The 12,838-nt window shown below is 34.2% G+C and overlaps 1 protein-coding gene across 6 annotated transcripts in view; it reads right to left on the bottom strand.

The window, feature by feature from the left end:
• Positions 1-338: 338 nt before the first annotated feature.
• Positions 339-12,838, bottom strand: part of LOC138705152 (uncharacterized) — a 95,898-nt gene continuing 83,398 nt past the window's right edge. For all 6 annotated transcript variants that reach the window (XM_069833815.1, XM_069833811.1, XM_069833812.1 and 3 more), the window contains 3 exons: positions 7,933-8,028; positions 7,453-7,560; positions 339-3,400 (listed from right to left, as the gene is read on the bottom strand). The gene's annotated coding sequence lies outside the window, so the exon portion shown is untranslated. The remainder of the gene's footprint in view (positions 3,401-7,452; positions 7,561-7,932; positions 8,029-12,838) is intronic.

The following is a 12,838-nucleotide window of genomic DNA, read 5'->3' as shown; positions in this document are numbered from 1 at the left end:
TATTAGCGATGCTAGTGGTGAGCAACTACCTAATGTTTGCATATTTACTACGTATTGAGCTTCGCGACTGTATATACTAGACTGTGATAATATTTCAAATTTCTTGAATATATTTTCTTGAATATCTTTTGAACAAGAAAAATTCCAATCACATTTTCGGAATCAGCACATTAATTTCCGTAAGAATCAGCTACCTTGACCTCGAAGGTATGAAAAAAAATTACTTGTTATTTGCTGGCGAATGAGAAAATTATTTATAATATATTATAAAGTTCAAAATATCTTAAAAACAAGAACCAACAAAGGTATCATGATACCTTAACAATAATTAAAACATACAAAGATAACATGTATATAAATATAGCTGAAGAGTTTTACATTTCAAAATATCACAAAAGAGAAAAATCCTTGATTAATGAAAATTTACCTAACTTACAGAACACACTGTACAACACGTGACGTAATGTATTCATACGCACACAATCCACAACCTCCATAAACCAAGCCAGACGCAGTCTTTACAATCTTCACATAGCCTCCATACAACCACATCCAACGAATACACACGCTCATATACAAGTAAGTTTCACATATTTGTTTTCTCAAACTGATTTCCTTTAGACAATACAATCCAAAAGCTTGATTTATGTATCCATTAAATTATAAATACTTTGTTATTATTCAATAATACACGTAAATTATCTACTATTGCAACATAGCTAATTACCCAATTTAATGCTCTTATCATTTATATTTATCCTAACTTAAATTACATAGACACAAATCCCAGATACATTTATTTGTTTTATCATTGTATTAATATTAATTACTTCACATTTTATCTTATTCCAGCTAATTTGAACGCTGACATTCACCTTACTATAATAGTCCACAACAACTACAGTATTTGGATACCATCCATAAATTAACTATGTAAGTTTCCATCTACTCAACACGTCACACGAAATTTAATTAATCTTATACAATTTTCAATAACTCTTCATTTAAAGTCAAGTCATCAACTTAATGATAATACACATTATTTAATTTAATTACATAATTCTATTATTTCTATTTTAGATTGAAGAGCATCACCGCTCATAATGCACGTTCAAGTATATGCCGCAATTCAACATCATAAGACAACCTAATATTAAAATATATAGTCGGATACAAATGATATCCATAACAACTTTGAATAATTAGACTCAAGCCACAACCTTATTATGACCAAAGCTCGGAACTTGGGGACTTGTGTCGTGTGCATGAGTAAGGTTACAGGTAAAACGTACACAAAGCTCATGCTGGAAGTGCTCAGGGACAGTTGTACGTACTAAGAAAGTGGCCACAACTAATGACAGGAAGACGGACGAAGAAACTGTTATGTCGAAGCAAATGACATTCAGAGAATTAAAGGTAAACGGTCTGTTTGAGGAAATAGAAAATACGTGTTATTTCGGATGGGTATTATAGAAGTTTGAAAATACATTTTGTTTTAAATTTAAGAGTCAGAATTTCGTGGAGAATTCGGAGGAGATACATTATTTTTTTCGAATGGAGAGTTTATATTTTGTAAGTTGTGCCACACACAAACTAGAGGCTGGAAACGAAATTCATTGAAAGGCATTGCAGTCCCTCAAATTGTAGAAAAGTCTGTCCACAGCCATGGATCAAGTCGTAGAGGGGCTTGCCCTAGTAGTGACACACAAATTGAAAACTATTTTCGAGAAAAATTTAGGATATACTTATCTTTCTCAGATACGAGATCAGCTAGCAACTGCTGAAAATCGAACAGAAAACAGTAACAGTGAAAACATTCAGTATTTTAAGTCTGCTACCGAAAAATCTTCGAATGTAGATAGTCATACACTGTAATAAAATGTACACAGCAGAACAGTAAATTTGATATAGTTCTCATGTTTATTTTTATTATATATGTGCTATGAAATTACGTGTTTCAACCTACCATAATATTATCAATATGTTGTTGCAGCCAGAAACTACTTTTGTAGCAGACCTGACAGTACCTCCGTGCTGGAAGCAGGAGTATGTTGACATTGAAGTCTGGTCGCTTAGTCACGTGCAAAGACACAAGTCCCCAAGTTCCGAGCTTTGATTATGACGTACATACAATAGAAGGTGAAACGACATGCAGTAATGATAAAACAAGAATACGGGCACGAAAAAATCAGTTAACATAGTTCAATTACTGTAATGCATCCCTTCACACAATATAGTATACAGATTTCATTTTATTGTTTATTATTTTATCAGTGAAGACCTGCAAACATATTTGTATAAGTATTGTAATCACACGTGTGTTTTAATCATTTGACAGTAGGGTGTAGTCACACAAGAAAGACACATTTATATCCTAATGATGTTGGTTTTTATCATGTTTTTATCATATTGTATGCTTATTAATATATATTGTATTTTAGTTTGTAGAGACATATGTACCTGTTAATGATGATATTGCTATATAGAATGTTGTATCTGATGATGTTGGTATGATACCGACGAAAACGTTCATACAATATTAATCATGTAATGTAAGGACTTGCACCTTACATATATTAATAGTAAAGTCATTGACTGAAAATAAATATTCGTATTATATATCATAGACTTTTCTGAAAATTAATCAAAATGAATTGCAAAAAAAAAAAAAAAAAAAAAAAAAAAAAAAAAAAAAAAAAAAACTTATAACGTTCTCATATTATCATCCACTTATCAGCTGATCAGACATGGTCAACTATATAAAACAATTTACTCTCCACCTACGAAGTTTGCCGGTAAAGAAACCAGACTCTGACGATGAAAGCTGGCGATTTTAATTGTCAGTGTTGATCGTTTGGCGAAGATCATTGTAGACAAGCGATAGCTTTATACGGTTAACACACACATCACATTCTATTACTAGAATCCTGCATTTGAGAGTACAAGCAAATACCTTACTATAATAATACCGGACAACTGTTCAGTAGCGGCTGGTGACTTATAAAACGCTAGATCTAGCTGGAAAATCGCTGAACTGGCAATACACACAACGATGAAATTAAACATAGTTGCTCCGAAAGGATCGAAGTCAACTACATTCCGGTACCAACTTCCTCCCATATGGCTGCGCGATAGGAGATGCGAGCATCGTTATTTAATTGCCACACCTCGTACACTTAAAAATCAATACTACTACTTACTTACTTGGAAGAGAACATGGGGAATTTGAAGAGAAGGAGGTGATTACGGGAAGAATAGTGCAATGCGAGGAGAATAGGTAAACAACACAAACACAAGCAACAACAAAATAGGTTAAAGAAAATACCACACTTTTTCTTCTTCTTCTCCTTCTTCTCAACTCTGGTTTCCTCTTCTGCTTCGTAGTCCACAAACAGTATTTCTGCAAAGAGCAAAATGGACTTGATCGTTAAGCATGCATTCACTGGCTTGCATTGAATGTATTAATAGGGAGAGGATTCGTAAGCTAGTCATGCAAAAACATTTTGTACATGTTTTGAACGTCTGCAGTGACAAATACTTAAAGTTACTCGTACATATGTTTGCACATTTCAGGCGTTCTATATAAACTGGATTCCTATGCAATAGTTTCTTCAGTGTTAAAATCACGGCTTCACCCATGGTACCTGTTTCTGTAGAAGCGAATCAATGACACCAGTTACATCTTTCAGTTGTGGCGACGAAGATTCCAAGTACTCAGTATATTTTGGAAGGTCACTGAAATGTGCCTTGAAGAAAGCAAGTGAGCCATAGATGTTGTCGCTGCTAAGTACAGATTTTGCCTTAGGGATTAAGGCAGCCTCCTCCATGTCGAGGGTGTTCTCTCTCTCCATCCCCCCTCTCTCTCAATGTATTGATATTTCTCTCAAAATTGAAAAAAAGGTCAATATAAAACGCAGTAAATGCAAGATAATGCTTATCAACAATGATTTAGGTTATTTTAGGTATTAAGTCCGATTGAGATTTTTTTAGGTTCAATAGAATTCACATATACGACTCCTACTTTCATGATTCGGAAAAGTATTAGAAATTAGGAGTTGAGAAGTAAGGGGAAAAAAAGGTAAAGACCTACAAATCCAGTCCCTATTAAGTGCTCAATAGTCCATTTTGTAGTTGGAAGTCCATTTGTTATTTTTAATTATGTTTTTGAATGACTTACTACGTTTCATTGTTGTGTATGTGGTATTATCATTGAAAGTGTAGGGTTAAACGACAGCCAAAATAAGCGCAACTGTGTTTCAAGGCTACAGGCATTATAGGCTATCATATTTCTGTTCTGACTGCCTGGACACTTGGACAGAAAATGTAATAATAAATATCATTCGTTTCGAGTTGTATTTTGTCGTTTAATTTTGCATTATACTTACTTACTTACTTACAAATGGCTTTTAAGGAACCCGGAGGTTCATTGCCGCCCTCACATAAGCCCGCCATCGGTCCCTATCCTGAGCAAGATTAATCCAGTCCCTACCATCATATCCCACCTCCCTCAAATCCATTTTAATATTATCCTCCCATCTAAGTCTCGGCGTCCCCAAAGGTCTTTTTCCCCTCCGGTCTCCCAACTAACATTCTATATGCATTTCTGGATTTGCCCATACGTGCTACATGTCCTGGCCATCTCAAACGTCTGGATTTAATGTTCCTAATTATGTCAGGTGAAGAATACAATGCGTGCAGTTCTGTGTTGTGTAACTTTCTCCATTCTCCTGTAACTTCATCCCTCTTAGGCCCAAATATTTTCCTAAGAACTTTATTCTCAAACACCCTTAATCTCTGTTCCTCTCCAAGTTTCACAACCATACAGAACAACCGGTAATATAACTGATTTATAAATTCTAACTTTCATATTTTTTCCACATAAACAACAACATAAGTATACATTTGAAAACACAAGAGGACAAAAATCCATAATAGACTATATTATAACAAATAAATAAGTGAGTCCACAAAGAATTTTAGATGTCAGAGTATTAAGCTCCGCTAATGTAGGAACACAGCATAATTTTGTTCTAGGCAAATTGAGAGACTCAATTTGTCCACAGAAAAGAAAACCACCAGCGTATATAGAAAAATTCAATATCGACTCACTCTCTGATGAAATGACAAGATATTTATATCAAAAAGGTTAAAAGAGAAGATAACAGAAAATAAAATAACGGAAGAAGATAATGTTGAAGATACATGAAAGAAAGTAAGGGATAATACAACTAATGCTGCAACAGAAGCAATAGGAAAAAGAAGACTTAATATAAATAATAAAAAAAGATTTACAAAACCATGGTTTAATGAGGAAGTAAAAGAATTAGCAGCAGAAAAAAGACAAGCATATGTGGAATACAAGAATAAAATAAAAACTTGGGATGAATATGAGACAGTAAGAAATGAAGTAACTTATAAAATAAAGCAGATAAAACAAAATTACTGGGAGAAGTTCTCTAAAGATATGGAACATGATTTCTATGTGGGACAAAAGAAAATGTGGACCTTTTTAAGAAACAGAAAGAAACCAATAAACGAATATCTGCATATAGCATCGATAAATCCACAAGAGTGGACAACATACTTCAGGAAATTATATGATAACAAAGATAATGGTTTGGATAATGAACCAATAGTAGATACAAAAGAGGAAATTACAGTAATACCTATTGAAGTCATTCAAGATGCAATTATAAAACTAAAAAACAGGAAAGCACCAGGAATAGAAAATATAAGCAACGAAATGATTAAATACGGGGGAGCAAATTAACTGAAGAAATTTTCCAATTGTTCAGGAGAATATATTTAGATATTAAAATACCAAAGCAATGGAGAGAAAGCATAATGATACCAATATTTAAGAAGGGAGTAAAAACAGATCCAGAGAATTACAGAGGTATCTGTCTATTGAATTCTATCCAAAAATTATTAACAAAAATAATAACTAAAGAAATAACCCAACTAGGAATAACTGAAGAACAACAAGAATTCCGGCAGAATAGATATACGATAGATGCCATATTCACATTGAGACAGATAGCTGAGAAAGCTGTCGAATTCAATAAGCTGGCTTATCTATGTTTTAATAGACTTAACAAAGGCTTTTGATAGAATTAAGATAAAAGATGTCTTGGAAATACTAAAGAAAAAAGGAACCAAATATAACATTATAAAACTCATAAAAGATCTCAATGTTAATAACTACACAAGAATAAAGGTAGATAACAACCTAACTGATAAGGTACCTATAGTAACAGGAGTGAGATAGGGTGACAGCCTTAGCCCTATTCTGTTCAGTGTGATCATGGACGAAATAATAAAGGAAACTAAAGCAGGAACTAGGGGCTACAGATTAGGGAATAAAGACATTAAAATAATATGTTATGCTGATGATGTGATCCTTTTAGCAGATAACGAAGATAACCTACAGAGATTGCTATATAAATTCCAAACAACAGCAGAAAGATTTAACATGGTGATATCAGAAAATAAAACAAAATCACGAACTATCTCAAGGCAGCCACTCGGATGTAAACTTGCATTATATGATAAACCCATAGAACAAGTAATGAGTTTCAGTTACTTAGGAACAAAAATAACAAGCAATAAAAATTTGGAGGAAGAAGTAAAAGAACAGAATACTAAAGCAAACATAATATCAGGATATCTAAGAGATGTAATTTGGAAAAATAAATACATGAACATAGAAAGCAAGATCAGAATATATAAAACGTATATAAGGCCAGTATTAACATATGCAACTGAAACTCGAGCAGAAACAAAAAAAAAAAAAACTGCGAAAATGATGACAACAACAGAAATGAGGACATTACGAAGTATTACTGGCGTTACGTTATACGACAGGCAGACGAATGATGAGATTAGGGAAAAATGTGGAGTGCAGGACGTGACAAAATGGATCAAGACCAGAAGAAAAGGGTGGCGGGAACATGTATTAAGGATGACGGAAGACCGACTCCCGAAAATCGCAATGAAAGGAAAGTTGGACACCCCAAGACCTTTGGGACGACCCCCTAAACGGAGGAAGGAAAGTTGGACACCAACATCGGATTAAGACAGCAAAGTTGAAAAATACAGGATTTATCCTAAAACACGAAGAAGAAGAAGAAGAAGAAGAGATTTTTTGACAGCAGACTAGATGACAAAAGCTTCTCAACCGAATAATAACACGCATTTCAGCATTATATTTACTACCATATTAAAAGCTAGAGAATTGCGTGTTAAATTAATGTTCTTCCTTTCTGTAAAGAACTCAATTCAAATATTTAACAGCAGATTCTACGAACTGCGACAAATTTAACAAGCGGTTTGGGCCAACTGGCTGAATGGCACTACTCGATAAATCTGCTCTTCGCTACCAGCAATCGAAATTGTGCGTAGCTGAAAGCGCCACCACTTCAGGATGTAAACAATAAAATTACAGTAGCCTACCTTCTTCACTGCTCAAAGTCATCGTGCTTGCTTTTCTGTCCAGATATTGACCGCTCGACGTCACGTTGGCTTCATACATAAGCTCCTCGTGTATCCGTCTGGACACATCTGAAATGCAACATAATTCTGATTTTAAATTGTCGTAATAAATTGATTGTTAGCTAATCTAATGAACAGGATAAATAGGTAGCATTTTAAGTAAACAATATGTATGTCATCTAACATTTACAATAAGTAAACCATAAAAGTGAAGCTTGAAAAGGAATCAAAAGTTTAATCGCGTAATAAAGTACTTCTAACGTATATATAGCCTTAAAGAGAATAAATTAAATTAAATTAAATTAAATTAAAGTATGAGTAATTTTTAAATTTCGTTTAAAGGATGAAATTAATTTATCCTTATTCTTTTATTTACAGTAAAAATCGAAGTTGTTCGTAGATGATAGCGCCAACACTACAGAATGTAAACAATTACTGTACCTTCATAGTGATTGGTCATGCTCGACGATGTGAATGTGCTTGATGTTCTCTTGGCCTTGTCATGGCTGCTCGACATCTCGCTGTCTTCTTGTCCACCTAAAATGCAATGTAATTCTGAGTTTAAACCGTCGTAATAAACTGATTGTTAGCTAATGTGATGAACAGGATAAATAGGAGAATATTAAATAAGTAGACAATATGTACGTCATCAAACTATTAACAATAACTAAATCATAAAAGTGAAGTTTGAAAGGGAATCAAAAGTTAAGCGCATACTAAAGTTATTTCTAACACATATCTAGCCTTCAACTCAGTACTATATAAAAATATTATTCCGGACATTTTAAGTCCTCGAAATAATAAACAAGTCATTACGAAGTTAACAGACCAGAGTGATGATTAGAAATGTTTCCCATTTTCATTTTACTTCTAAACAAACTTTAGAAATTCTCTCCGGTAAAATTTACAAAACAGTAGATAGAACCTTGTTAGTCTGAGCACTCGATTGTTCGGCTTGGTTAAGTGGTAATTATTTTACCTCCTGACACTGAGTTTACATAAAAAATATTTCGAACTTTTTACCATAGTTCCTTATTAAACGGCGAGCTAGGACGGAGTTGTTAATCTAGTTTCAGACAAAGTACCACATAATCTTTAAACATTCTAGAACACTCGTAATTACTAACTACATTGAAGAAAACAAAGCAAATGCATGAGCTTAGCTTGCAGAAAGTCTGTTGCCTTTCACACATTAATTTCAGTGCCCTCTAGTGCCAGCTAGAGGGAAAGAGATTTCTCGAGACGGAAGTGTGAAAAAAATACGAACCAAGGAAAAAAGTACACTTCTTTCCTGTTGCATGGCCATAAAAATGATTAATTCATAATATTACATATCCAAACATTTCTAAGCGTGATGTGCCTATTGGGATACAAAAGAATTAAATGGAAAATGCGACCACACGAGCTTAATTATCGCCACATTGAGTGGAGCCAAGGGATGGAACGTGAGATTCAGACATATTTTTAGCACGTGAAGAAAAAGGCAGCCAAACAAAACGAAAGTTTTAATGGTTGGTGACATTAAGGACTGCACATGATGTACTATTACTGTAACAGAATTGCATAACTATGAACAAGTGGGGAAGGAAATACGCGAGAGCGATCTATCTGAAACTGGCTCTTAGACATACTTAAGTCTAAAAAGACGACGAAGCCTACGAAATACATTTTTTAAACAGGGACAGCAGCCACCCTTCGCACTTCTCTCATCTTCTTTCACGAATGACAGTGCAAACATAGAATCTTCCTCGTTTTCTTCTTTTTCTTTTTGGAATGATTGTGCTGGCGTTGAAGCTGGTATGGCACCCATGGATGCTGCTATGGGAGCTCGAATGGCATCTGGGTAATAGGCTACAAGGAGCAAAACAAACTTGATCGTTAAGGTTTAGGTGAGGGGTCTGGACTTTTTCCATTGCTGGTTGTCACAATCAAAAAATTAAGACACAACGTTTCGAAGGGTGGTTCTCCCTTCGTCTTCAGGTGGAAGGAAGGAGAGAAGAGAAAAAACCTACTGTTGGGATCGTTACGTACAGCTATTTTGTATGACTGATCGTCGATTCCTGGCTTGGGTGGAGATTATAATTAAGAAAGACCCGAAGTCATTAGCAGTTGATCGTTAAGCCTGTGTCATTGCATTCACTGGCTTTCACTGAATGACATATTAATAGGGAAAGCATTCATATGGAACCGTATATTTTACTGTGCATTATATAAAATATTTTTTTCTGGTTTTAACGACTGTAATGACGAATATTCAAAATTAATTGTACATATTTTTGCATATTTCAGGCGTTCCTGTATATAATAGACTATTGAGCATGCAATGTAGCATATTTTCAGTGTTTGTGTCATATAGCCCCAAATTAGCATATCGATGACCTAGATCTAGTATCACATATGTGATTTTACCAAAATGTTCAGGAGAGACATAAAACTATGATTATTATATTGTATCATTAGAGCCACTGAAAACCACAATAATCAGTAAGAATAATATATACATCTGTAATTCAAAGCTTCATGTTGGTGTGACAATTCCAATTAACACACTCTAATTTGAAACTTACAGCATATATAAAACATGATTTAAATTTGGATTAAGTTAAACTATCGTCTGAATTTTTACAGCTACTTAAAGCTTCAAAATGCAGGTTTCTCAAATATTTAAATTTTGAGTTGTTTCACTTTCGAACTGGGACGTCGATACTGTATTCCTGTTCTGACTGTCTGCACACTTGGATAAGAAACAACTATTTAATAATATGATATTATTATGTTTACTGTCATATTAAAATTCTAGAGAATTTCGTGTTAAAATGTTATAAATTAATGTTCTTCGTTTCTGTCAAGAACATAATTTGTTTCAACTTCAAACATTTAACAACAGGTTCTCCGATCTGTGACAAACTGAACAAGTGACTCGGGCGACTGGTGAGAACTGGCTGAATGATGTCACTGAATAAATGCCCTATTCGCTACCAGTAAGAATTGAAGTCTGTACAAGGAGTCCATGGATATTCAGAGTACCGCAATCCTTTGTGCCGGAAATCTCGACAAATCAGCTATTTTTTATTCCAGCGCACGCTATTTGCCGTATACAGTTGTACGGTAAACGTTGGTAATTTCGTGGGAGTAGTTATTTCGTGATACTTTTTCTTTGCTCTTTCGTGAACTAACCAATGGAGTTACGAGATTTAAATTTCCGCCAAGGGATTGCATTATGTTGTCCGGTTTCCATACACATACAGCTACTCTTTGTGTGACTATTGTAGCTGCTTCAGTGAGTTTTTATGTATGGAGAGAGCAAGTTAGCGTCGACTTCTCAGGGATACAAATTTTGTGGATGTTTGTAATTACATTACAGGCTTCTTACTAAAGGTAAGCATATGATATTTGGTGCAATGATTTATTATATCTTAATGAAATTTTAGGAAATGTTTTTGGAATTTTAGGTACAACTGTAGTCGCCATATACGCTTAGCTTTACTGATAGAAATCCTAGCTCTTTGAGGCGAAATTTTGTTGAGCGTTAAGGCCTCCCCACACCAACACGAAATATTCGCAGCTGTGGTGGCGACGAAATTCGCACGTTATCCCACACCGACGCGAAATATTCGCAGCGCTGACAGACACCAAATTTCGCGTATGCAGAGGAATATCATGTCGTAGCTCCTATGATAGTCAATCAATGGCACTGTTATTTTTATGATTGGCAGGTCAATGTCTGAGGAAAGCATGGAACAAATTTTGAAATGGAAATTGTTTTTATAACGCGGGGGAATAGAAAGATACAAATTTGGAAGTGATCTGTTCAAAATAGACATTTAGACCTTCACAAGTTGTTAGCGGTAAACTTTTTTATTTTTCACGTTAGATGGGGGGTCAAAGCGAATGAAATGTTGAGAAAGAATGGAAATTACTTTTAAAAGTTGCCGCTATTCAAAATCTTTACTGGTTTTCAAGTTACGGCGAGTTAAAGAAAAGAGTATTTTTTACTTGGTGAAAAACTCAAGACAACCTCTTGTCTGCAAATACAGAAATCTTTGCTCTGATTTCAAATCCGCTTACAAAATACTTCCATCACTTAAATTGTTTAATTACTTGTATGTGTTTTGAAATGTAACAATAAATATTAAAATAAATGTAATTAAAATATAAATAATGCAATTAAAAATAAATGTAATCACAATATTAAAATAAATGTAGTCACAATATTAAAATAAATGTAACTGAAATATTAGAATACATTTAATTAAATTATTTATTAAAAGAAAAGAATCAAAATGGCGAAAGATGATACCTAGTATTTAGCCTTAGATATTGTGCTTGCGGTTGCAAACGTTGTCAAAGAACTTAGAGCTCTGGAGGAGAGAACACATAGAAAAAAGAAAGACGTGCGGGTGAGAAAGTGAAGTCCACGTAGAAAAATACAAAAGTGCATCAGAAACAAGAAGTTAAAGATATCTGAATGTCTGAAAAGATAAATTACCTATGAAACGAATATTCAGAGAATCCCTCATAACATGAATTACCATCCCAGGACATATAAATAATTGAAAATAGTGAAATGAAATAAAAGATCCTTTATTGGTAATATATTTTTTATTCCTACTCAGAGAGATGACATTGGAAGATTCTCGGTCATTTAGCAATTTTCTAGGAATTGATGAGAGTATGTTCAACAAACTCCTAACACGATATAAATCATTTTAGTGTCGTGAAATCAATACATTCACATTTGAAACATTTCACTTTAACGTCCACTCCCAACTTTGGGGCTACGATAATGTAAACCAACCTGGAAAAATGATCATGGACCTCCTAAATACTACAACTGCAGAACTTGTCTACAGAAAAGAAGATCCCCCTACTTTCATTCATTATTCTGGTTCTGGTACAAATCCAGACTTATTACTAGTAACATCAGATATCCATCATGAAACCAAGAAAAAAATAATTGAAGACCCTGGATCTGGCCATAGAGTCATCATCGCTTCTATCCATCTCCACCAAAACCAAAGAAAAAAACCCTACAATAACAAAACAACATGGAACTTTAAGAAAGCGAATTGGAAACTATTTACAACAGAACTCGACAAATACCTCAAGCTCAACACACCACTAATGGAAAATACAAACTCAGATAGAGTGAACAAATATTTCTGTGAATCTCTTCTTAAAATTGCAAAAAAGCACATTCCACGGGGCAAACCAAAAAAATACACCCCATTCTGGACAGAAAACCTGAATTTATTGAAACAAGATAGAGATAAAGCAAGAACCAAAGCAGAACATAGCAAAACACCAGAAGATACTCAAGATTGGAGGAAGAAGACTGCCATTCTTA

This window comes from Periplaneta americana, chromosome 8, assembly GCF_040183065.1.
Source record: "Periplaneta americana isolate PAMFEO1 chromosome 8, P.americana_PAMFEO1_priV1, whole genome shotgun sequence".
Lineage (NCBI taxonomy): Eukaryota > Metazoa > Arthropoda > Insecta > Blattodea > Blattidae > Periplaneta > Periplaneta americana.
This window is presented reverse-complemented; position numbering and strand designations above follow the sequence as displayed.